The sequence below is a fragment of the Eubalaena glacialis genome, chromosome 11 (genome assembly GCF_028564815.1).
Source record: "Eubalaena glacialis isolate mEubGla1 chromosome 11, mEubGla1.1.hap2.+ XY, whole genome shotgun sequence".
Taxonomy (NCBI): domain Eukaryota; kingdom Metazoa; phylum Chordata; class Mammalia; order Artiodactyla; family Balaenidae; genus Eubalaena; species Eubalaena glacialis.
In genome coordinates, this window is record NC_083726.1 from 115,728,502 (window position 1) to 115,754,573 (window position 26,072).

A 26,072-nucleotide genomic window follows, 5' to 3' on the forward strand; every position below is an offset into this window, starting at 1 on the left:
GGCCCACAGAGAACACACACATGTGCACACACACACGCGCACACACAGACACACACTGAAGTATGTTGTCCTTAAAAATACAGCACCTGAACACAACAGGCACGTGGCGAATGCTTCTTAAATGGATGAACAGACTGAAAACAAGCCTCGACTCTAAGCTCCAGCTCTGAAACATCACTGCCGCCACAGGCCCGGCACACACTCACACACACTCCGTCTTCTTTGTTAAGTATCGGAAACCTGAAGCACAAATTAGGCCTGGAAGCCTCCCTCCCTTCCCCTTCTCCCAGGAAGGTGTTAGTAACTGAAAGATTGGCTTTGAAAGCCCTAAGTGAGGACACGGTGGAGGAAAAACAAAATTCAGTAATAAATCTCCGACTCCAAAGTGTCTGCACGTAATGTTTACAACTGTTGAAAGATGAGGTACAACTCTGACTGAATGATTTAGTAGTGAAAGAACAATGTGGCATAATATAGCTGCTATTGATTCATTTAACAATTTTCAAACAAATTGTATACCTTAATATGTGCCTGTCTAGGTCATTTTTATAGCAAAGGCTAAACAGGTCCAAAATACATTTATAAATATCTAGTTGAGGATCTGGTGGTATTAATCATATAAATAATACACTAACTATATATACATGTTAAAAAAAACTTCACTGAAATAGCTGCCATGTTATGATAGGGCGATGAAAACCAACATATTTTTAAAAGAAATTATTTTTAAAATTTAAACTTACAAAATATTTAATTATATGAATATAATTTGGTCATTAAAACAGCTGTGATATTTTGACAACTTTTCCCCCCCACTCACCTGACCAATGACTTGGTGGGCGTTTCTGCTTCTTGTTAGTCAAGATTCAGAAATCAAAGGGTACAGGAGATGTCGTTTTAGTGCTGTGTTAAGCAGATGTCTTTAAAAGGACCCTATAAGTTTGAACTATCAACTTGCCAAAAGGGGGCAATGGCGTCAACTCCTTGTGTGATGCGTGCACCAGGAATCTTTATCTTACCTGCGTGTGTGGGGGGAGGGGGGCAGCTTTTTCTTGATGGAACCATTGTGTCCTCTTAGAAATACACACACATACTCCTCTTTGATACATGGATACTCTGGAAAAAAGAACGTCTGAGTTCTAAAGCCTATGCGCTGAGAGCCTTAATATCAAAAAGAAATTCTTTCATCTCAAGATCATTAAGTGAGTCTCTGAGAACTTGATTCCAGGCTGTTCCCGGTCCATCAACCCTAATCCCCAGCGCCAGCTGCCCCAACAGCTTCCCACACGCCGACCCACCTGCTCTGTGCTCCCCTGAGCGAGAGGGGATCGGATCACCGACATTCAGCGACTAAAAAATCTGAAGACGTTGTATGTTTTGGAGGCTTTAATCCTCGTTACAAAACCAGGATCCTGCTCTATTCTTTGGTTAGAGTGAAAACTTCCTTTCCTTGGAGATGGAATTTTCCAAAACTATCAAAGCAGGAAAGAGGTAACAGGGGAGAGAAACACACAACTAAGAAATTCGAAGCCCACTAGCAGGGGAAGAACAGCCATTTGTGTCTCTTCAGTAGAACATATAAGTAGAAATATTTTGGGTGCCATTTTTGGGGGATGTTACACATTTGTGGCATTTGACATAAGGAACTAGGTTCTCATAAGGACTGGATGCCAAGGAAACTGTTGATAAAAATAGAAAAGCGGTTTGACGATGTTATTACTACGAGAAACTGAAATGCAGATGGAGGGGGAAGATGCTGTGAACACATCTTTCAGGTGTTGAAGGGGAGGAAGGGAAGGCTGGGTCTGAAGCCTCACTGAGACATTGTGGAGATTTCCTTAGGACCTGACCATTTATCTCTAAAGCGACGTGACTTTAAAATTAAAATGGGGTCATTTAGAAACAGTTCTTTTCACCCCAGTTAATATGCAGTTTGAATGTACAATTTAAATAGTCAAGGAGGAGAAACAGATTTACCAACAGTCCTGGCTCCTGAGAGCAAGGCAAGATAACGAGTAGAACTGGGCCTAACTTTTTCTCCTTAAAATAGTTTCACAGAGAGAGCCACATTCCACCGCAGCTCCCGCCTGTCAGGCGCACGTTTCCAGCCGGGACAAGCCTATCTCTGTCCTGAACGAGGGGCACTGGAGCAGCTGGTGGTGACCCATGCAAACCAGAGCCTGTCACCGTCAGGGAGGTGAGGTGCTGATGGGCGGACAGAACCCTCACGTCTCACCCCCAGTTTTCCTGGACGGCCACGGGGCGAGGCCGGCCTGGGCGGGCAGCGGGCGCCGCAGGGAAGAAAGAAGAAGACCAGGTTGAAAAGGACCGGAGAAGGTGGTGTGGTTCTGGCATTCTCAAACTTGGAGGGATCGCCGTCACCTGACACGGGGCACAGCCTCGCGGAGCGCCGAGACGGGACCAGCAGAGATGCTCTGAGTGCTCTGGGACCCGCCATGCTGCGAGCCTTCCTCCCACCCACCACGCCTGGGTACCGGCCGCTGCCCAGCCGCCCCGCCGAGATCCAGGTGGGCTTTAAGGGCACTGTGGTGCGTGAAGCTCAGCTCAGCTGTTCCTACATCACTCTTGGAGGTAAGAAACCCCACAGTGGAGCAAAGAATAGGAAGACCCTGAACCGCCTAATGATGCCCACATGCGACTCCCCACGCTAAGAACACATTTGGGGGCAATCTTCTTCCTGTTGATGAACACAGGACTTCAATAGCAGAGCTGTGAAATTCTGCCTAAAATTGCCCTGTCCTGGTTTACGTCATGCTTTGGAGATTTGGGGTTGAAAAAAGCAATGTTTGAGGCAACAGGCAATGTACCATCGCCTGGTCATATCTGTTAAAACACCGTCTATTAACATCTTCTATTTCCCTCTTAATTCTGCAAGAAAGATTAGGAAAGCAAATTTTCCATGTTAGATTTCATGTCTGAATATTGTAGGTACAACAGACATGAGAGAGAGCAAGCTGATGGTATTCGATACAAATATTTTCTTCTTTTTGAATGTCTCTAGCAGCAAAATCCAAAGTTGATCAAATTTTAAGAGGCTAGTTGAGAGGGTCACAGAAGGAACGGCAAATGTCCTTGATGCGCCTTCATTAGGAAACCTCTGATTCTCGTTAGCATGGTGTATGAGTTCATTCTGGAAGTTCTCTGGGGATTTACCTCTCTAGTTTATGTTTTAACAAATATTTCTATAAATCTCTTCTTTTAAGACATTTGTCATTTGTTCCATATTTGACTTCAAATACCTTTCAACTCCAAATCATGAAGGTGGCTTGCAATCTTTTTTTTTTATTACTATAATTTTTTTAAAAAAATTATTTTATTTATTTATTTTATTTTTGCCTGCGTTGGGTCTTCGTTGCTGGGCGCGGGCTTTCTCTAGTTGTGGTGAGTGGGGGCTACTTTTTGTTGAGGTGCACGGGCTTCTCATTGCGGTGGCTTCTCTTGTTGCGGAGCACGGGCTCTAGGCGTGCGGGCTTCAGTAGTTGCAGCACATGGTCTCAGTAGTTGTGGCTCGCGGGCTCTAGAGCTCAGGCTCAGTAGTTGTGGCGCACGGGCTTAGTTGCTCCGCGGCATGTGGGATCTTCCCGGACCAGGGCTCGAACCCGTGTCCCCTGCATTGGCAGGTGGATTCTTAACCACTGTACCACCAGGGAAGCCTCGGCTTGAAATCTTTTAACAACACTCATGCTACTATTTGTGCAACTTTAAAATACAAGGCCTATCTCCATACAGTTAGGAAGCAGATGAGACATGACTGCATAGGTGAAGTTATGTAGGCAGGATAAGGGTGTCTGACTCGGTAATGCTCTCTTCCCCGCTCCCCAACCCATCCCGCCCTCACTCTCTTTAAAAATAATCTCAGTAATTTCTCTCAGAAGGATAGGAAATATATTTTTTTTAGTCAGTAGGCAGCAAAGAAGGCATTTAAGTTCTCTCTGTTCACTAGGAAAGCCATGGAAACCTGGCAGTGTAAATTACACAAACCTCTTCTGGGCACTTAAGGATAAGCCAAAAATCTCCAAATTCCTTCAAACCCCATTCTTTTCATGAAGTCTTTCTCAAACGAGTGGAATAATAATCCCAGTGGAAGGACCAAGAACACGTGATCACATGTTTGGTGTAGACACTTGTTTTTGAGACTTTGCTCGAATACAGAATTCCTTTTGCCATTTACCCCGCTCCAGTTTTTGTAGCTCGAACCCACGGATGGTGACTGGTGACTGGCATTTGGTTGTAAGCACATACACACAGCTACTATCCTACCGAAAGATCGCAAGATAGTTAAGCAATTAGACGGTGAAAGGCATGAAATGTCAGAGCTGGAGGTTAGGCACAGGTGTGTGGTTCAAACACTTTCTTCACTAGTGAGGAGGGTGGTCTCTCTCTCATGGCCACAGTCATGTTTCCTGGTTCAATCTGTTTCCATAAAATACGCCCCTCCCCCAGCCTTACAAACGAAATACATAAAGTGTGAAAACAATTTTCATGTTTGAATGATTTGTAGGCTTGGTTACAAGAGATGCGAATCCATCTTGTTTAACCTAAGGTTCATGTGAACTCTCAAAAGGTCCCAAGGAAGGATGGAAGGGAGGGAGGGAGGAAGGAGGAAGGGCATGCGAGAAGCGGGGTATCTGAGGGCAGGGGATGCGAGGCCAGCTTTGGCATCCACAGCTGGGAGGGAAACAGGCTGCGCTTGGCTGCTCTGTGCTGACCCGGTACTTCTACCCCATTCGGAACGCTTTGCACTAAAAATGCATTCCTCCGGCATGTTCTTTAATGCCTTTAAAGTAACGTTCTTTCATTCACCTTCTGCCTCAGCTTCACTGACCAAACACGGACACGATCTTGTAAAACAAAACCTTCGCTGGCCCCCGAGAGTCTACATAGCACTGTTATCTTTGGCCCCTGGTCTGGTTCTTTTCATGTGACATAGTTTAACTGCATCTCACAAATCAGTGGTCCCATGATCTCCAAATACTGGAAGGTTCACAGCAGATGGGAAGCAGCTTCTCTTTTATGCGTGACTAATACTCATGAACATTTTGGGGGAAACAGTAGAAAACCTAAACAAATACTGTGAAGTAAGAACAGCCTCCCTTTTGCTAAATAAATTAACTTCCTTACAAAGTTAATGCCATAAACAGTAACAGAAGCAGCCTCTGTATTAGAGCATAGCACTAATTTGGATCAAATTAATATTAATCTCCAACTATAAATGAGAATTTATTATCTCCAAAGAAAAAGATGGATTTATCTTTCAAAAAAGTTTTCATTTCTAACAAATGCATGTTATGTCATTAGACCGTCCAAGTCTCCACAGAGGGCTTTATCCTCCCAAAATGGAAATCTTAAAGTCTGCTACTGCCCTCAGGTTCATGAAAGGTCACGTGGGATCTTCTCCATTATATACTAACTCCCTAATTTTATTTATTTCAGGGGAAAGTTGCTTTAGTCTAGGAGATTTAACAGAGTGAATAAACATTAAAAAAAAATTAGGAAGCAGAAAAAGTCGCAGGTAATAATAAAAATAAATAGGAACAACTGATTCCGTTTTGTTGGTCATTTAAACTTATATTTTCATTTGCCCATATCTTGCTGGTTAATCCCCAAATCTCCCAGGAGTCAAATAACAAGCGTGGGCTCCTGAGGTGTCTTCCCTCCCTGAGCCCTTGTCCTTCAAGACTCCTCTAGGGGGAAACAGTCTCAAGTGTTTCTTTGCTCCCATACTTTTTCACACATCCTTGGACTTAAAAAAAAAAAAAGAAAAGCATGTGTCATAACTAAGTGTTTACCGAACTGCTCCCCCACTAGACCTGAGCTCCTGGAGGGCGGGACTTGAATGCATAATGACCAGCAAGTGGCACGTTCAACAGGTATTTGCTGAGTTGAGCTGAAATCCAAGACGTCAAGATCTTGTACCACCTTACATGATGGTTGCCACTATTCTGGCTTAACTAAACGTCACAGTCTAGATGTGCTAGGTCCTCCCCAGGGACCGACTACAACTTGCCTGGGGCTCACAGCACAGGGTTTCCTCACATCATCCCTTCTATTCTCCTGACCTCACTCAGAATTTGCTTCAAACATCTGATAATCTTAGGCATAAGTTATGTTGATGGGATTTTGTCATCTGCTCCCTAGGACTGTATATTCTATTGATCCAGCACTGCGTAGGCACTGACGTTCTCATTTTCTGTGTGTTTATTATTATAACAATGCTACCATAGACCAGTCTTCCTGATGGAGTACCTGTCAGGCACTGGCAACTAAGAGCTCAAAGAATGCAATTAATCTGCAAAAATCACGTGCATTTCTCCTCAGAGTATGAGTAACAGTACTTTGATCTGGCAGAAAACACACTTATTTGTATTCCAGTCATGTCTGATGATAGTACTCTGAAGCTTACATATACAAGTACCTAAATTATCTTAAAAACGTAAGACTGATATACAATGTCAATTATTCCAGCAACACACTGAAAATGTGTTACCTGGAGTGAATCTCAATAGAGCAAAATAAGTCTTGTCTCAGAGAATTGTAGTTTCTGAGAAATATATGTTTAAGGTAAACATAAAACAGAGTATTTCTATAGGTAAAAAACTTGTTCCAATGAAAAACAGACTTCCTCATATTTGAATCAGGTTATTTAATCAAGTGTTTACTAGTTATAGGAATAGCTTCGCTGAAGTACACTAACTATAAAAATACATGATCACTGAAAAATTTCTAAGATTTTACACGGTGGTGGTTTAGCAAAAGGGACCCTAATGCTACTTTGTGATTGGGAGAAAGTGAGCCGGACTTTCTGTACTTTTTTTTTTTTTAAATTAATTAATTAATTAATTTATTTTTATGGCTGTGTTGGGTCTTCGTTTCTGTGCGAGGGCTTTCTCTAGTTGTGGCAAGCGGGGGCCACTCTTCATCGCGGTGCCTGGACCTCTCACCATCGCGGCCTCTCTTGTTGCGGAGCACAGGCTCCAGACGCGCAGGCTCAGTTATTGTGGCTCACGGGCCCAGCCGCTCCGCGGGATGTGGGATCTTCCCAGACCAGGGCTCGAACCCATGTCCCCTGCATTGGCAGGCAGACTCTCAACCACTGTGCCACCAGGGAAGCCCAAGTTTCTGTACTTTTTTCATTTTGACCTTAATCTATAATTGTGGAAGTAGCAGACCCCACTTTTCCCAAAGGCCTTTCTGTTATAAATAGTTGAATCATGGTTTGTTCTACTATTAAATTAGAGCTCTAAGGCTGAATAGAGGATAATTCTAACACCAGTTCTTGCCTAAAATTGTTTTCTTTCTCCAAAACCCATAAGAACATGAAAAAAATTATAATTTGTCCTTCTGTGGGTTAAGAAGTAATAACCCAATAGTTTTAAATCGATTATTTGAAACTACTAAGTGATTTCTGGACAAAAATCAGTAACATAAAAAATAGACTCTAAGAGAACAGACATGAACACTCAATGTAGCCACACGCAAGGCACTGTGTTAGGGAAACTAAAAGATGCTTCACTCGTTAAGCATTTCAGAAAATGTTTGGAATCCAGTTTTTCTCTGCCAAGATTTAGACTTCCAGCATGTCAAGCTGGGCTCTCAAAAACAAATGATAAAATACAGTCATCTCCAAGCCACAAATGAAGTGCATGAATCCAAATAGCATTACTATGCAGATGTTTCCTCGGTAAAGTCGAGAACGTTAAGTCTCTATGGTTCAGGATAAAATAAAAGTGACCTCTCCTTAATTTCACTCTCACATCATGTCTGTACATCACCTTATGTGACGCTGTCACATGGTCCTCCTCATCTACGCATGCCAGATCGCTAAGTTAAATAAGTTCCGAGATGACAGCTTTTCCGTGTGAAGGTCCTATCTGCAGTGAGTCCCCTAACCCTAAAGGGTGACGTGTGAAGGCCGTGTGGACCGGGCGGTCCGGGCGAGGGCGGCACTGTGGACCCGGAGAGCGTGTGTGCTCCAAGGAGCTGTCAGGTATCACAACGCAACACACAGAAACACAAAAACCCAAAGTGAGAGTTTGCTTTCCATGAGGCTTTTCAGAGCCTTCTTGAATTGCCAGAATGCCAGTTCTTTAGATAAACAGTCTCCTTTTGAGTTTAGATCTCTTCCTTTCAGCATGAGCTGAATACTGATGAGAGAACAGAAAAGCAATTCTGGGTTTAAGGTCAGAGTGACAGGTGTCATCACTCACGTCCCCGCAGATGTGCAGCCCTTTATCACATATGAAAACACATCAGCTCCTGAGCAATGGTTTGTAGAAAATAGGTCAATTTTTCAGTTAGAATGGCAAAGGAGGCTTACAGACACAGATTCGGTGACCACAATATAATTTTAAAATTCCTCCTTTCTAAGAAGCACAGACTGAGGTGGTAGAGCATCCTTGAAGGCCGCCCCTAGCCGCTGCTCTCACACACAGGAACCAGCCTGCCGATCAGGCACAGGTCACCTATTCTGATTGGAGTGAAATGTGAAATTCCTTGTCTCCTACCCCACACCCATGTGATCTGAAGGAGTTTAAGGATCTTGTCTCCCTGGGCAGGTCCTGAACTGAAGGACACTCTGTTGTTATTCCTGCAAATACTAAGATTCTGTCTAGTAAGAGTGTCAAGTATTTTTAGCCATACAATTACTTTTAAGATATTTTTGGACTCTAGGAGAGCTTCAGGAGTTCAATCTACAAACCCTAAAATTGTATGTGAAATGGTGTGCACATGTGCAGACAGACGTTTTTGGAGGTGGGGCGGTACAAAGCATAGCCCCCCCAAAACAATGCCTGGCACACAGCAGGAAAAGAAGACATATTTGAGGGAGTGGGGAAGGGGGGCAGGCAGGCAGGAAGCTTATCAGATTCTCAAAGGGGTTTGTGACCCCAAAAGGTTAAGAACGACTATTTGAGGCTATCAACATACCAGCAAATATCTCGAAATAGAAAAATAAACTCGCAATTATCTGTGGGCAGATAACTTGGCTTTCATTTCCTTAGTAATAAATTTACACAGGGGACACTTTTAACCTTTCAAATTGCTTTTGTAATAATTGCTTGAACTGATTCCAAGGTTAAGATTACAGAGGATAAAGTCTCAAGGTCTTAGAATTTGTTGGACTGCAAGAGCTTTTACTCCTCCCGGCGGCCTGAAGCCAAGGAGAGGGTGACAGCACAGGGAACCCTCCGCGTCCTTGGCCACGCGCTCAGCTTCGGCCACAGCTCCAGAAGCTTGAGGTGGCATTTTTGTTTCAGTCTCTATCATGAACTCGGGGAGAGGGAGGAATTTTGGGAAAGCTGGGCAACTTTGTGGCTCTTTCTCGATCACCCCAAGCAGAACATCTTCAAAGCTGGACAAAAACATCAGACCTATGTACATAAATAACAACTCTAGAATGAATACATAAATGATTTGGGAATTACTTTAAGTACATTGTACCTATCTGTTTCTTATGCAGATCTGTTCATTTTCTGTGTTTATTTGGTACCACAGAATACAAATAAAATGTAAGATGTGGTCTCTGCCCACGAGGGGCCTGTAATGTATTACTCACGCCACTGCTTTCTGCATAGTCTAGGTAATCAATAACCAACTCATTAACGGTAGCATAATGCAAGAGCAAAAGTTTCACAAAATGCATTCTTAGTGAGTAATGCTGCTTCCAAATTATGACCTCTTTGTTTGCAGATTTGACTTTCTCACTGCTATTATTTTTTATGGGTATGTAGAGGTACATTTCAACTGGAGCTTTGGAAGAAATTAAAGCATACACCTCCTAATATGTTCTGTAAGAGCCGTCAAGAAGAGACCTATGGTTATATTTTAAATCTTACTGTTTCCTATACATATTGCTCTAGGGAAAGGACTGTAGACTAAGGAAAGGAAAATTGACTTTTAAAAAAAATGGACTCTTAAGAAAGAAGTGGAAAGTTAAATCCTTCTACTCAGGAAAAGATTAAGTTGTGTCGGTTTTCATATTTGCAGCAAAAGGAAACCTTTCCTCTCAGAAACACGTGGAGAAAGCAGATGTCCCAGGCCAGAGGAAAGGGGGCAGGGTCTTTCTAACAATCTGAAAACTAGAAATGCAAAATAAACCATTCCCATCACCTCAGATTACTTAAAACTTTCAGCTGAAGTCAAGTTACACAGTAGGCTTTGGTATCATGTTGGTTTAAAGTCCTGAAGATGTGTTTTATTAAGGTTGTTGTATTTTAATTTGAGGAAGCAAGATACAAATGTGAGAAAAGTTAGCATCACACCTCATCAACTTAGAAGAGGAGATCAGGGTTAGATGAAAGAGTAGTTAAGAAACGCCAGGATAAAGAAGAGAGTAACAAATTATACTTGAGTACTGATTTCCTTAACGTCTTCTTTTATAAGGCTCAATTATGCCTACTTTTCAAAACTGAGAAGTACTTTATATAGTACTGCTTAAATAATATATTTAAATATAGTAATATTTAACAGAACTTAAAGCATTGTGTTCAATGAGCTCTGACAGTAAACTCTCACATAACCAACCACCCAAAACAAGATATAAAATATTTTCAACACCCTTTTTCAGTCAACACCTGCACCACTTCTACCACCAGCTCCAGCAGAGACAACCATTTTCTGACTTCTATCAGGATAGATTAGTTTTGTGTGTTCTTAGACTTCACAGAAATGGGACCAAACGGCGCATACGTTTTTGGTGAACGGCTTCTGCTCAGCATAATGTTTTGAGATTCATGTTGTTGAACACGTCAGGAGCTCATTCCTTCTTATTGCTAAGTAGTATTCCACTGTATGAATCCACCAAATTTGTTCATCCATTTACTCACCATGGACATTCGGGTTATTACCAGCTTTTTTTTTTTTTAACATCTTTATTGGAGTATAACAAAGTGAATCAGCTATACATATACATACATCCCCATACCCCCTCCCTCTTGCGTCTCCCTCCCACCCTCCCTATCCCACCCCTCTAGGTGGTCACAAAGCACCGAGCTGATCTCCCTGTGCTATGTGGCTGCTTCCCACTAGCTATCTATTTTACATTTTATTACCCGCGTTTTAAAATAAATGTTCATAGCAGCTCTACTTATAATAGCCCCAAGCTGGAAACAACACAAAATGCCATCAACAGGTGAATGAGTAAACAACCATGAAATATTACTCATTAATAAAAAGGAAAGAACTATTGATATATAAACATGAATGAATCTCAAGGTTGTTACACTGAGTGAGAGACAAAAAGTGAGTACTTGACTCAGAGAAAGACAAATATCATCTGATATTGCTTATATGTGGAATCTAAAGAAAGGGTACAAATGATCTTATCTACAAAACAGAAATAGAGTAACAGATGTAGAAAACAAACTTATGGCTACCAGAGGGTAAGGGGGGGAGAGATAAATTGGGAGATTGGGACTGACATATACACACTACTATATACAAAATAGATAACTAATAAGGACCTACTGTCTAGCACAGGGAACTCTACTCAATACTCTGTAATGGCCTATATGGGAAAAGAATCTAAAGGAGTGGATATATGTATATGTATAACTGACTCACTTTGCTGTACACCTAAAACTAACACAACATTGTAAATCAACTATACTCCAATAAAATTTTTTTTAGAAGTGAGTACTTACAGGATGGTTCCACTTTTTAAAATTGGGGTATAGTTGATTTATAATATTACATAAGTTTCAGGTGTACAACATACTGATTCACAATTTTTAAAGGTTATACTCCATTTATACTTATTATAAAATATTGGCATATGCCCTGCACTGTATCATATATCCTTATGGCTTATTTATTTTATACATAGTAGTTTGTACCTCTTAATCCCCTACTCCTATCTTGCCCCTCCCCCTTTCCCTCTCCCCACTGGTAACCACTAGTTTGTTCTCTGTATCTGTGAGTCGGTTTCTGTTTTGTTATACTCACTAGTTTTATTTTGTAGATTCCAAATGTAAGTGATATCATACAGTATTTTTCTTTCTCTGTCTGACTTATTTCACTTAGCAAAATGCCCTCTAAATCCATCCATGTTGCTGCAAATGGCAAGATTTCATTCTTTTTTAAGGCTGAGTAATAGTCCATTGTGTGTGTGTGGTGTGTGTGTGTGTGTGTGTGTGTATATATATATATATATATTTATATGTATACACATATATAAAACACCACATCTTCTTTATCCAGTCATCTGCTGATGAACACTTGGGTTGCCTCTGTATCTTGGCTACTGTAAGTAATGCTGCCATGAACACTGGGGGTGTGTGTATCGTTTCCAATTAGTGTTTTTGTTTCCTTTAGATATATACCCAGAGGTGGAATTGCTGGGTCATACCATAGTTTATTTTTTAGTTTTTTGAGAAACCTCCATAATATTTTCCACATTGGCTGCACCAATTTACATTCCCACCAATAGTGCACAAAGGGTTCCCTTTTCTCCACATCCTCACCAACACTTATCTCTTGTCTTTTTGATAATAGCCATTCAGACAGGTGTGAGGTGATATCTCACCATGGTTTTGATTTGCATTTCTCTGACGAGTAACAATGTTGAGCATCTTTTCATGTACATCTTGGCCATCCGTATGTCTTCTTCGGAAAAATGTCTGTTCAGGTCTTCTGCCCATTTTTAATCAAGTTGTTGGTTTTCTATCAAGAAAAGTTGTATGAGCTGTTTATATATTTTAGATATTAACCCCTTATTAGCCATACCATTTGCGAATATTTTCTCCCATTCAGTAGTCTGCCTTTTTGTTTTGTTGATGGTTTCTTTTCCTGTGCAAAAGCTTTTAAGTTGAATTAGGTTCCATTTGTTTATTTTTGCTTTTGTTTCCTTTGCCTTAGGAAACAGATCCAAAAAAATGTTGCTATGATTTATGCCAAAGAGTGTTCTGCCCATTATTTTTCTCTAGGAGTTTTAAGGTTTCTAGTCTTACATTTAGGTCTTTAATCCATTTTGAGTTTACTTTTGTATATGATGTTAGAGAATGTTCTAATTTCATTCTTTTACATGTAGCTGTCCAGTTTTCCCAGGACCACTTATTAAAGAGACTGTCTTTTCTCCATTGTATATTCTCACCTCCTTTGTCATAGATTAATTGACTGTAAGTGCTTGGGTTTATTTCTGAGATTTCTATCCTGTTCCATTGATCTATGTGTCTGTCTTTGTGCCAGCCAGCACCATAATGTTTTGATTACTGTAGCTTTGTAGTAAAGTCTGAAGCCAGGGAGCATGATTCCTCCAGCTCTGTTCTTCTTTCTCAAGATTGTTTTGGCTATTTGGGGTCTTTTGTATTTCCATACAAATTTAAAAATTATTTCTTCTAGTTCTGTAAAAATGCCATGTATTTTGATAGGGACTGCATTGAATCTGTAGACTGCCTTGGGTAGTATGGGCATTTTAACAATATTATTTTTTCCAATACACGAACACAGCATATCTTGCCATCTGTTTCTGTTGTTTTCAATTTCTTTCATCAGTGTCTTACAGTTTTCCGAGTACAGTTCTTTTACCTCCTTAGGAGGTTTATTCCTAGGTATTTTATTCTTTTTGATGTGATTGTTTCCTTAATTTCTCTTTCTGACAGTTTGTTGTTAGTGTATAGTGCAACAGATTTCTGTATATTAATTTTGTATCTTATTCTGCAACTTTACTGAATTCACTGATGGACTCTAGTAGTTTTTTTTGGTGGTGTCTTTAGGATTTTCTGTGTATAGTATCACGTCATCTGCAGTGACAGTTTTACTTCTTCCTTTCCCGTTTGGATTCCCTTTATTTCTTTTTCTTGTCTGATTGCTATGGCCAGGACTTCCGATACTATGTTGAATAAAAGTGGTGAGAGTGGGCATCCTTGTTGTGTTCCTGATCGTAAAGGAAATGCTTTCAGCTTTTCACTGCTGAGTATGACGTTGGCTGTGGGCTTATCATATATGGTCTTTATTCTGTTCAGTTCTCTCTATACCAACTTTCTGGAAAGTCTTTATCACAAATGGATGTTGAATTTTGTCAAAAGCCTTTTCTGCATCTATTGAGATGACTGTAATGTTTTTGTCTAAAAATAAATTTATTTATTTATTTATTTTTGGCTGTGTTGGGTCTTTGTTGCTGCATGTGGGCTTTCTTTAGTTGTGGTGAGCGGGGGCTACTCTTTGTTGCGGTGTGCAGGCTTCTCATTGCAGTGGCTTCTCTTGTTGCGGAGCATGGGCTCTAGGCTTGAGGGCTTCAGTAGTTGTGGCACGTGGGCTCAGCAGTTGTGGCTCATGGGCTTAGTTGCTCTGTGGCCTGTGGGATCTTCCCAAACCAGGGATTGAACCCGTGTCCCCTGCATTGGCAGGTGGATTCTTAACCACTGTGCCACCAGGGAAGTCCCGACCATAATGATTTTATTCTTCAATTTCTACGAGTCAAATCAATGTGATACACCTCAGTAACAAATTGAAGAATTGGGGATTTACTTTAAGTACATTGTACCTCTCTATTTCTTATCCAGATCTGTTCATTTTCTGTGTTTATTTGGTACCACAGAATACAAATAAAATATAATATGTGGTCTCTGCCCACAAGGGGCCTGTAATCTATTACTCATGCCACTGCTTTCTGCATAGTCTAGGTAATCAATAACCAACTCATTAATGGTAGCATAATGCAAGAGCAAACGTCTCACAAAATGCATTCTTAGTGAGCAGTGTTGCTTCCAAATTATGACCTATCTTTATTTGCAAATTTGATTTTCTCACTGCTATTATCCTATTATGAATAAAATTACAATGAGAATTTGCGTAAAAGTATTTGTGTGAACATATGTTTTCACTTCTCTTAAGTAAATACCTGTAAGTGGAACTTGCTGGGTCATATGATAATTATGTTTAAGTATATAAGAAATTGCCAAACAATTCTCCAAAGGGGCTGCACCATGTTTTCCTCCTACCAGCAATGTGTGAGAGCTTCAGATGCTCCACATCCTCATTAAAACTTGGTAATGCCAGTCTTTTACTTATTTATTTATTTGGTTGCACCAGATCTTAGTTGCAGCAGGCGGGCTCCTTTAGTTGTGGCTCACGAGCTCCTTAGTTGAGGCTTGCTGGTTCCTTAGTTGTGGCAGGCGGGCTCCTTAGTTGGGGCAGGCAGGCTCCTTAGTTGCAGCTCATGGGCTCCTTAGTGGCGGCATGCGAACTCTCAGTTGCGGCATGCATGTGGGACCCAGTTCCCCAGCCAGGGATCGAACCGGGCCCCCTGCGTTGGGAGCGCGAGTCCCAACCACTGCACTACCAGGGAAGTCCCCAGTAATGTCAGTCTTTTTAATTTAACCATTCTAGTAAATTACGTGGTGTTCTCATGCTTGTTTTAATTTACATATCCCTCCAGTGTCCAATAAGCACATGAGAAAGTGCTCAACTCAGTTACGGCAAAATGCAAATTAAAACCACAGTGAGATATCACTTCAGAACTCCCAGAACAGCTCAAATTAAAAGGAGTAACAATATCCAGTGTTGACAAGGATATGGAACAATGGATTTTCATACATCACTGCAGGGAGTATAAATGGGCACAACTTTAGAAAACTGTCCAGCAGTATCCACAGAGCTATACAAACCCCTACACTGTACATGAGGTGTTTGTATAAACCCCAAACAAATAAGTGCATATATCCACCAAAACACATGAGCCAGAATGTTCATGGCAACTTTACTCACGATAGTTCAAGACCTGAAATAACTCAGATACCATCAATGGAGAATGGATTAGTAGACTGCAATGTACTGATCCTATGGTGTACTGCACAATACACACGGATAACTTCTGCTGGACACGACAACGTGGAAGTCCCTGATGAGTACACTGAACATCTCTTTATTGGCTATCTGTGTATCTTCTTTTGTAAAGCATCTGTTAAATATTTTGCCAATCTTTAAACTGGACTGTTTATCTTCCTATTATTGAGTTCTAAGAGTTATTTATATATTCTGGATATAAGTACTATGTCAGATGTGTGTGTGTGCGCGTGTGTGTGTACAGTGAATGTTTTTTCCCAGTCTGTGGCTTGCATTTTCATTTTCCTAAAGGTAATACACCTTTAGGTATAGAACAGACGTTTTTAATTTGATGGAAGTTTACTTTTTTTTAAAAATAAATTTATTTATTTATTTTGGCTGTGTTGGGTCTTCATTGCTGCTCACGGCTTTCTCTAGTTGCGGCGAGCGGGGGCTACTCTTTGTTGTGGTGCATGGGCTTCTCATTGCGGTGGCTTCTCTTGTTGCAGAGCACGGGCTCTAGGCACTCGGAATTCAGTAGTTGGGGCGTGCAGGCTCAGTAGCTGTGGCTTGCAGGCTCTAGCAGGCTCAGTAGTTGTGGCGCACAGGCTTAGTTGCTCCATGGCATGGCAGGTGGATTCTTAACCACTGAGCCACCAGGGAAGTCTGGAAGTTTACTTTTGATGAGGTACAATTTATCATTTTTTTTTCTTTTACAGTAAATGTTCCTAAGATTCTATTCAAATCTAGTGTTTGGTGATACTACCTGTTTTTAAACATTTTCAATAAGGAGTTATATTTTAGTTGCTTCTACAAAAAATGAAGAAAAAGGATTTATTATTTAATTCTCAGATAAAATAACTATAGCATAAGCTTTACTGTTTAAACCACACGGCCATGGTTTAGCAGGGCCACTGCAAAACAGGGACATGATCTCTGTTCCTGTAACATAATTAAAATACCAACTTGGTAGTAGTAAACAAACTTCTTAAATATCAAATCAGAATAGCTCGATAAAAGTAAATCAATTTGAAAGAAATATTCTATAAAATGTTTTGTAGAACTTAGTTTTATAAAGTTTTCACACAGATGAAATTGACGTTTTCCCACATTATATATCCTTTCCTAGAACTATTAAATTTCTCAGGATGAGGATATATGGTATTCTCACAACTTGCAATTATTATGTTTCTAGGAACTTTTAGGTAAATGCAACTAATATCTGTATAAAATCAGCCTTGAGGAGCAGAGTAATTCCTCTGTAAGCTGCTAAAATTATTTAGTATTTTTCTACCCAGGAACCACACGGTGTTTAAGGTTTTGCTTATTGTTGGTTGGCTTATGTCCCCAAAGAAAAAAGACTGAAGATACAGTAGTGAAAATTTTGGTTAAGCTTTATTGGTTGCCTTGAATAAAGAAACCTAATAAAAAACAACTCATTGCAAATATTTAACTGTACACACTTAATGCAAGGATTTAAGTGCTGAAGGGAAGTAGAGAGATACCTTGCCTTGAAGGGGCTTGTGCTCTGATAGAGAAACTAGGACAAATATTATATATATGGTAAAACATAAGTACTATTAAGTGCCTGTTGTTCTAGCTCAGCATTTAGCATATTATTGTGAACATATATATTTGTAAATCTGTCTTTTGTGCTAGGATAGCAAACTATCAGAGGGAAGGGATGCGTCTTATTCATTACTGAACTCCCCCAACCCAGCACAGAATCAGTATCAATAGGCAAGTGGTCAATAAACACTAGGAAAGTCAACATGGGAGAGGTATATGCTGCAGTGAGAAATCAGAACTAGAGAGAGAGGATGACAACACCAGGGAGATGTCAAGTTTCGGTTGCTTTTGAAATATGAGTAGAATGTATCTGGTAGAGACTGGTTAGGGTGAGGAAAAGAATTCAAGGGAAAAAAAGGACCACGTTTAAAAGCACAGAGATAAAAAATTTAAAAGTATTTTAGGAAAGCACATATTTGTGTTTGGTTAGAACAGAGGTAAGTATACAGCAGTCACGTCGACCTGTCTAGACAGGTAAACTGGGACCCGACTACAGCAAGCTTAACTGTCAGGTGAGAAAGTCTACCTGGTGGGCATTTAAGATTCTGAGCAGAAAAATGACAATCAGACTTGTGCTTTAGGAAGATAAATCTAGCAGCGGGTTTGTACGGAAGGGATAAGCCGGATGCAAATTATATGGCAAGTGGTTCAATTTGTTAGTATTTCTTTTATTGTGGTAAAATTTTAAATAGCATGAAATTTACTATTTTAACTATTTCTAAGTGTACAGTTCTGTGGCTTTAAGTATATTCACAATGTTGCACAACCATCACCACCAACTCCAGAACTTTTTCCATCACCCCAGACTTAAAACTCTGTACCCATTAAACAAGAACTCCCCATTCTCCCCTCCTCCAGTCCCTGGTAATCACTATTCTACATTTTGTCTTTATGAATTTGACTATTCTAGGTACCTCATGTAAGTGGACCATACAATATTTGTCCTTTTGTGACTGGCTTATTTCACTTAGCATGATACCTTAAAGGTTCATCTATGCTGTAGCATGTATCAGAATTCCCTTCTTTCTTAAGGTTGAATAATACTCCAATGTATGTATATACCATATTTTGTTCATCCAATCATCTATCAATGAATTTGAGTTGTTTCCACCTTTTGGCTCTCGTGAATAATGCTGCTATGAACATTATTTTGCTAGTATTTTGTTGAGGATTTTCTATATTTATATTCACCAGGGATATTGGTCTTTAATTTTCTTGTAATGTCTTTGCCTTGTTTTGGTCTCAGGATAATGTTGCTCTCATAAAATGAGTTGGGTTCTTCCCACTCCTATTTTCTGGAAGAGACTGCAGAATTGGTATTATTTCTTCCTTGAATGTCTGGTAGAATTCACCAGTGAAATTGTCTGGGCCTGGAGTTCTCTTTGTTAGAAAGCTTTTAACTACAAATTTGATTTCTTTGATAGATATGGGACTATTCAGGTTATTTATTCCTGAGTACGGTTTGGTGATTTGTGTTTTTCAAGGAATTAGTCCATTTCATCTAAGTTGTCAAACTTATGGGCATGGGGTGGTTCACAGTATTTCCCTCGTCCTTTCAGTGTCCATGGAGACCCCGCTCTCATTCCTGACACCGCTCATTTGCATCCCCTCTCTCTCTCTTTTTTTCCCTTGATCAGTCTGGCCAGGGGTTTAGGTTTATCAGTTTTACTCTTTTCAAAGAACCACTTTTGGGTTTCACCGATTTTCTCTACTCTCTCTTTTATTTCACTGATTTCTGCTCTTATTTTTGATTTCCTTCCTTCTGCTTGCTTTGGGTTTACTTTGCTCTTCTCTTTCTAGTTTCTTAAGGTGGAACCTGAATTACTCGTCTGAGACCTTTCCCCTTTCCTAAGTATTTGACGCTATAAATGTCCCCCTAAGCCCAACTTCAGTTGCATCTGACATGTATTTTCATCTTTATTCAGCTCATTTTCTAATTTTCCTCCCTCTTTGACACATGGGTTATTTTAGCAGTGTGTTGTTTAATTTCAAAATATTTGGGGATGTTCCAGGTATCTTCCTGTTACTGATTTCTAGTTCAATTCCTTTGTGGTCAGAGAGCATACTTTGTTTGATTTCCATTTCTTTAAAAATTTTAAGGTTTTTCCTATGACCCATGATAAAGTTGACCTTGGGTGCTGTCCCATGAGCGCTTACAAAGAGGCTCTGTTCTGCTGTGGCTGGGTGGAATGTTCGATAAATGTCCATACATCAAGTGAGTTGACAGTCTTGTTCAAGTCTTCCACAGCCTTGCTGTTTTGTTTATTCTACCAATTATAGAAAGTGGAATATACACACGCACACACACACATATGTATATTCTTTTTCAGATTCTTTTCCATTATAGGTTATTACAGAATATTGAGTATAGTTCCCTGTGCTATATACAGCAGGTCCTTGTTGCTTATCTATTTTATATATAGTAGTGTGTGTATGTTACTCCCAAATGGCTTTCTTTTAATTAGCATTTCCATGGTTTGTCTCCCCTGTTTTTTGCTCTGTTGGTACCTCCTTCCTTGCCTTCTTTTGGATTATTTAAATTTTTTTTAGTACTCAATTTTCATTTATCTATTGGTTCTTTCTCTGTTTTCTTTTTAAGTGGCTGCTCTAGGAATCACACTATACATATCTAACTTTTCACAGTTTACTACAGTTTTTATTTTACCACTTCAAGCAAAATGTAAAGGCTTTACAACTATATAGGTCCCTGTCCTCTTCCCCTTAACCTTTCAGTTGTCACATGTCCCATCTACCTACAATGAACCCCTCCTATAACTTTTGCCTTCGATCGTCACTTGTGTTTTAAAGAATCTGAGGGTAGAAAAAATAAATCTACTCTCCTGACCCATGTTTTTACTACTTCTGTTGCTCCTCCTTTATCCCGAGGCCCCGACCTCCCTTTGGTATCACTTCCCTTCAGTCTGAAGAATTTCTTTTAGCATTTGCTTTAGAGCAGGTCTGCTGACAAAAAAGGACTGTAAATTTTCCTTTATCTGAGAGTACCTTTATTTTACCTCCCTTCCTAAGGAACATTTTCACTGGAGACAGAATTCTAGGTTGATTCGGCACTGTCTTCCAGACTCCAAGAGAAATCTGTAGTCATTCAAGGCATTGTTCTCCTATATGTATCATTTCTGGTTGCTTTCAAGGTTTTTTGTTTGTTTTTTAAAATCTGTTTTTCAGCAGTTTGATTATGATATTTATGGGCATAGTTTTCTTTGGGTTTATCCTGTTTGGGGTTTACTGAGTTTCTTGAATCCATACATTTGTGTCTCACCAAATTTGGAAAGCTTCCAGCTATTATTTCTTCAAATATTTTTTTTACACCGGTCTTTTTCTCCTTTTATGGGACTCCAGTGACACAAATTCAGACCTTTTGGTACAGCCCCACAGGTTTGTGAGGCCGTTGTTTTTTTTTTTTTTTTTAATCTTTTTCCTGTACATTCTTCAGGTTGGATAATATCTATTGATGGGTCTTCAAGTTCACTGACTCTTCTTTCCCCTGCCATCTCTATTCTGCTATCAAAGCCACTCACTGGGTACTCTATTATTCAGTTCCGAATGTTCCCTTTGGTTTTTTTACACTATTTCTCTGCTGAGAATTTCCATCTTTCCATTCATTTCTGAGGACTCCATTCTATCTCACAGGGTACAGTAATAGTAACAGCCTTAAAGCCACTGTCCTATAACTCCAGCATGTGGGTCATCTCTGGGTGGCCATCTGCTGACTGACTTTCCCAGTGAGAGTTGTCAGATTTTCCCAGTTCTTTGTATGAGCAGTAATTCTGTGTTGTATCTTGGACATCTTGATGATGTTGTAAGACTCTGAGTCTTCTGAAAACCCACCGAAGAGTGTTGATTTTGTTTAGAAGGCAATCGATTTGTTCAGATTTAGACAGGACGCTCCATCCTGCCTTTTGTGGGCAATGGTTCCCATGTCAGCTCCATTTTCAGAGCTGTGTCTGCCCCGTGCATACACCACTCAGGTGTTGGTCTGGAGCTGGGTGGTTGTCTACACCGTGGGTTAGTTCTCAAAGCCTTGGCTATGCTTCTTTGGCTCTGTTACATGTATGTGATACTCACGGGTGAGGCCAGCACCCATGTCAGTTCCCATACAGAATTAGGGGATCTCCTCATCCAGCTCTCTCTCCAGCTCACGGGGGTCCTTCTCCCCAGTCTTCAGGCCACAAAGTCAGGGTTTCTCTCAGAGTTTAGCTTCTCACACTGTCAGACGGTCTGTGTAGCTTGGGCTACTCACTGGGTGAAGCAAAGAAATACCAACTACACTCTTGAGACCACAGGAGCCCTTGTTTGCAGTTCCTCTGGCAGACACAGGCTTTTCTTGGGATCCTCATGGGCCTGTCACTGCCGCAGTGGCAGCTCAGGTTAGCGACGCAGCTGGCTTCAAGTAGGGCTGGGAGGGAAAGAGGGAGTCCATTTCTCCAGTCCTCAGTCCACAGAGATGTTGCTCTTGGTTTTTGTTGTTTTTGTCCATAGTTCTGTGACGTGGTTCACTCTCGAGTCAAAGTCAGGAGACAAAGAAGGGAAGAATAAGTCAGGAGACTAGCCACCATTCTGGTTATTCTTCAAGTTCTGACTTCCCTCACCAATATGCCTGTTACTGTTTACTTTCAGAATTCTCAGGCTTTTTGGTTTTTTGTTTTGTATTCTGTCCAGAACTTTTCGTTGTAACCAGTGGGAGAGGTATGTCGTTGTGAACTTACGCTACTTTGGCTGGTGCTGGAAGCTTATGCTCTCGTTCTCAGGAGCTATGAGCCAGCCCAGATAACAGGTAATGGAAGCCTGGGCTGGAACGGATGTGGGACTAGAAGGAGAAAAGGGCTGTGCCAACAGTACGGAGCTGAGACCTGGCAACGGGCTGGGAAGGCCTCAAGCTTCACTTTACCGTTACCACACGCTAAAATGCATTTCATACAAGACCTAGCATTTTTTCTTTTTAGTAATAACGCCTTTATTATTATTATTTTTGGCTGTGCCACCCAGCGTGTGAGATCTTAGTTCCCCAAACAGGGATGGAACCTGTGCCCCCTGCAGTGGAAGCACGGAGTCTTAACCACTGGACCGCCAGGGAAGTCCCAGGAAGACCTAGCATTACAAACGATCTGCGAATATACATGGGCACTAGAAGTCCTCTGCCTCACTGCTAAGGAGGTTTTACTCTTGAATTGATTTTCCTACAGAAATAATGCTATCCAAACTGGTGCTGTATTTCATATGCACATCATTATAATGTCAGTGTGCTATTATCAGTTGACTTAGAAACTTAACCACCAACTAAAATATTGTTTTTATGAATGTATTCTGATATCCAATGATATTTTTATCAAAATAAAACATACCTATAATTTTAAATATCAAATACTGTAAGGTTTTATAACAAATAGCAGATCAATTCTCTAGCCATTATAATCCTGATTACCACTCCCTAAAAGCAACCTTTTCCATGACAGTTATTTCTGCTCTCCATTTATTTCTCATCCAATTATTTTTCTAGTATGTAAACCTCTTTTCCTATATATCATGTATACACTACCTCGATTCTTAAGAAAAATCCATTGAAGAGGATTTAGTTCTCTGACAATACACACACTCTCACACACAAACACACACACACACTTTCCCCCTTCCTTCCAATGTAAGTATAACACCATTTCACATTTAGTGTTATCATTTATGATCAGCAGAGCCAAATAGTGTACTATGATTATATTTCCTTTCTTGTACAGTATTTTGCTTTCCCAGGAATTAAGAATTGCCTCCTTTTGTTTTTGTTTTTTTTTTACCCTCTCAGTTTTTAATGTTCTTATATCATTACCAAAATCACTGCAAACGGAACTGTAAATGTCCCAAGAGATTCAAACTCTCAGGTGTAAATTTCTTCTTGGACATGCTTCCTGAAGCCTTCCATCTCCCTACTTTTAGACTGACTCATCTTTAGTTCAGTTGCATAGGGATCATGACGGGACTCCTCTTTACCACTCTTCTCAGAACTCCTTTACCTCCAACTTGTGCTTGGATCCCCCTTTTCCTGGATGGCTTGTGTATCTGTCATAACAGCCCAAGTTATGCTGGAGTAACAAATGACCCCCAAATCTCAATGGCTTACAATGACAAAGGTTTACTTCTCATAGACATTACAAGTCCATCATGGGTCACCTCTGTGCCTTCATTCCAGGACCAGGCTGATAGAGCAGCCTCTGCCTGAACACCGCGAGTCATCACGGCAGAAGGGAAAGAGACGTGGTCGAACATTTATCTGCTCAGAAGTCACACGTACCACTTCTACCCACATCTCACTGGCCAGATCAATCCACACAACCATACTTGAGTCCAAAGGGCAACTACACAATATCCTCCCGGAAGGGTCAGTGGGGGAAGAACCAAATCGCACTGTCAAGTCCGACATCAACAGGTCAGAGAGAGTCTTCTGCAGGGCAGTAAGGTTAACAATTGTGAACAACGAAGCTGTCATGGCATGTCTTCCTCTTTCTCGTTTATGCCATTTTTTTCATGAAATCCACCCTCCACCCTTGTGGGTTTATGTCTTTTTTTACTCCGTTACTGTCATTTCAACAGTTTCAGGAGTGTGTTCCATCTGCCATGTTGAGCCAAAAGTCTACCAACCAATCACTTTAAAAGGGAACTTCTAAGTCATGGTCTATTTGAAAGATGAGGACTGTCTGTAATTACAATTTTCATTCAGTGTACCATTTTTCATTATTTATAGCAGTTTTTCTCAGATCCTACAAATGTCAATAAAGAATTTAAATCGTATTTCTTTATGAATACAAAACTACCCAATATGGTAAATTCACTTTAAAACTGAGGAGTTTTCTAAAACAGCTTTGATCTAGGTGTCTTGATTTTTGCCTTTTCTGATTTGCGCTAAGCTCCAAGCTTATGTCTGCAATGAAATCAAGCAGCCCAAAAGAATTTCATTCTAATTCTGTAATCACAGACAATAATATATTCAACATGTTGGCCTAGCTCTGAAATCTACCTGTCACTGCTGTCTGTAACTTATCTTAAATATTATGATCTACTCGGGAAAGTACAGTTCTAAACTGTACCTCCCTATACCAAAATCTTATTTAGTTCTGAAATGGCAAATACAGCAAACAGCTGCTAGAGGGTAATAATACACAAGAAACAGTCAAATTCGGCTTTTTGTTACATTAGTTTTTGTTTGATATTCTCCTTTCTAATAATGGAGATACAGTAGATTCTCAACTTAAAAAAAAAAAGAAACTCGCTTTTTAACTCTGGAGTGTACACTACAAGACTAAGCATTTCTTAAAAGGTAAACCTTGCTCAGACCCATCACTCATGTGTTGGCACTTCCACTGCTTGGGCCTAGACTTCTGGAGCTAGGCTTTCTCAGTTCAAATGCTCTTTCCATCTCAAAACAGTCACAGACCTTGGTAAATTATGTAATCCCTTTAACCTCAGTTTCCTCATTTACAAAATAGGAATAATAGGATTTCTAAGGAAAAGTGATGAGAATTAAATAACCCGTACAGAGCCTTGACACAGTGCCTGGGAGACAGTAAGCACTCAGTAAATGTTTGTTGGGTAAATATTTTCTGTCCTAATTCAACAGGCGCCTTATTTACCTATAAAGCTTACAGAGGTCAAATTCTATGACAACCAGGTTTAAACACTATAAATCCTTTTCTGTAATAAAACCATACATTTTGTGTTTGGACGAAATTCAGTTACTTATTATACATCTTTTTTTTTTTTTTAGTTAAATGAAGAAAGTTTGAGTTTTCACTTCTTTATTTTGCTCTTCTGAATCCATACAATTCTAGAAAGGGATAGTTATCTCCTCACGTACCAATTTTTTGAACCTAGTGAATCTAAAAAACTCACCACAAACCTGTATCAGCTCTGCCTCTTGACATGTCCCAACCTGGCCTATGACATATATTGGCCAAAGTGAAATGTCAGGACTAAAACAGGGAGATCCTTGACTCGACAGATCTCGAGAGGTAGAGAGTCTTGAAGACCAGTCCTGAGTGAAGCTGGGTTCATTGTTCAAAGGATGATGAATGAATCTATACATCATCAGAGAATATGCAAACCAGATGCAATTATTCCATAGAGTATCAGAATTATTTAAAAACATTTGAGAGGCATCTGACATGCTGAAAGCACCTGGAGCAAAACCTTCTGGGAACCTCTGATGTCAGAGACTGAAAAGGCTTTTGTAAATAAACGAAATCCAAATGACTATGGCTGCAAAGTCAAGATGTGCCAAATATTAAGGAGAAAAGAAGCAAAATAAACTCAGGAAGGTAAATAGATCCATTCCCTTCCCCTCTTTGTTGTTCAACTGATGTCATTTGTCTTATGGAAGCTCATTAGAAACATTTTAATACGCAGCCCAAAGGCTGCCTTCAATTTGCACTCATGTTCAACAGTGGAGAGAGCAGTACAGGCTGGTGTAGAAAAAGCAACGGACCTGAAATCAGAATGTGTGGGTCTGTCAGGGCTGCCGCCTCCCTGAGACTCAGTTTTCTCATCTGCAAAACAGCAGGGAGAGTGTCTGCCCCTCAAAGCTGTGATGAGGAAGTGTGGGAAGATGAATGAAAACGCCTGGAACAGCGCCGTCCAGTAGAAACATATGGTGAACCACAAACGTGAGCCACAAATGGAATTTTTAAATAAAAAAATAAAAAGAAGCAGGTGAAATTAATTTT

The 26,072-nt window shown here is 40.2% G+C and overlaps 1 protein-coding gene across 5 annotated transcripts in view; it reads right to left on the minus strand.

Annotated features, from left to right (window-relative positions):
• The window catches only part of DCP1B (decapping mRNA 1B), a 49,734-nt gene that overhangs the window by 14,572 nt on the left and 9,090 nt on the right, over positions 1 to 26,072 (minus strand). The window lies entirely within an intron of this gene.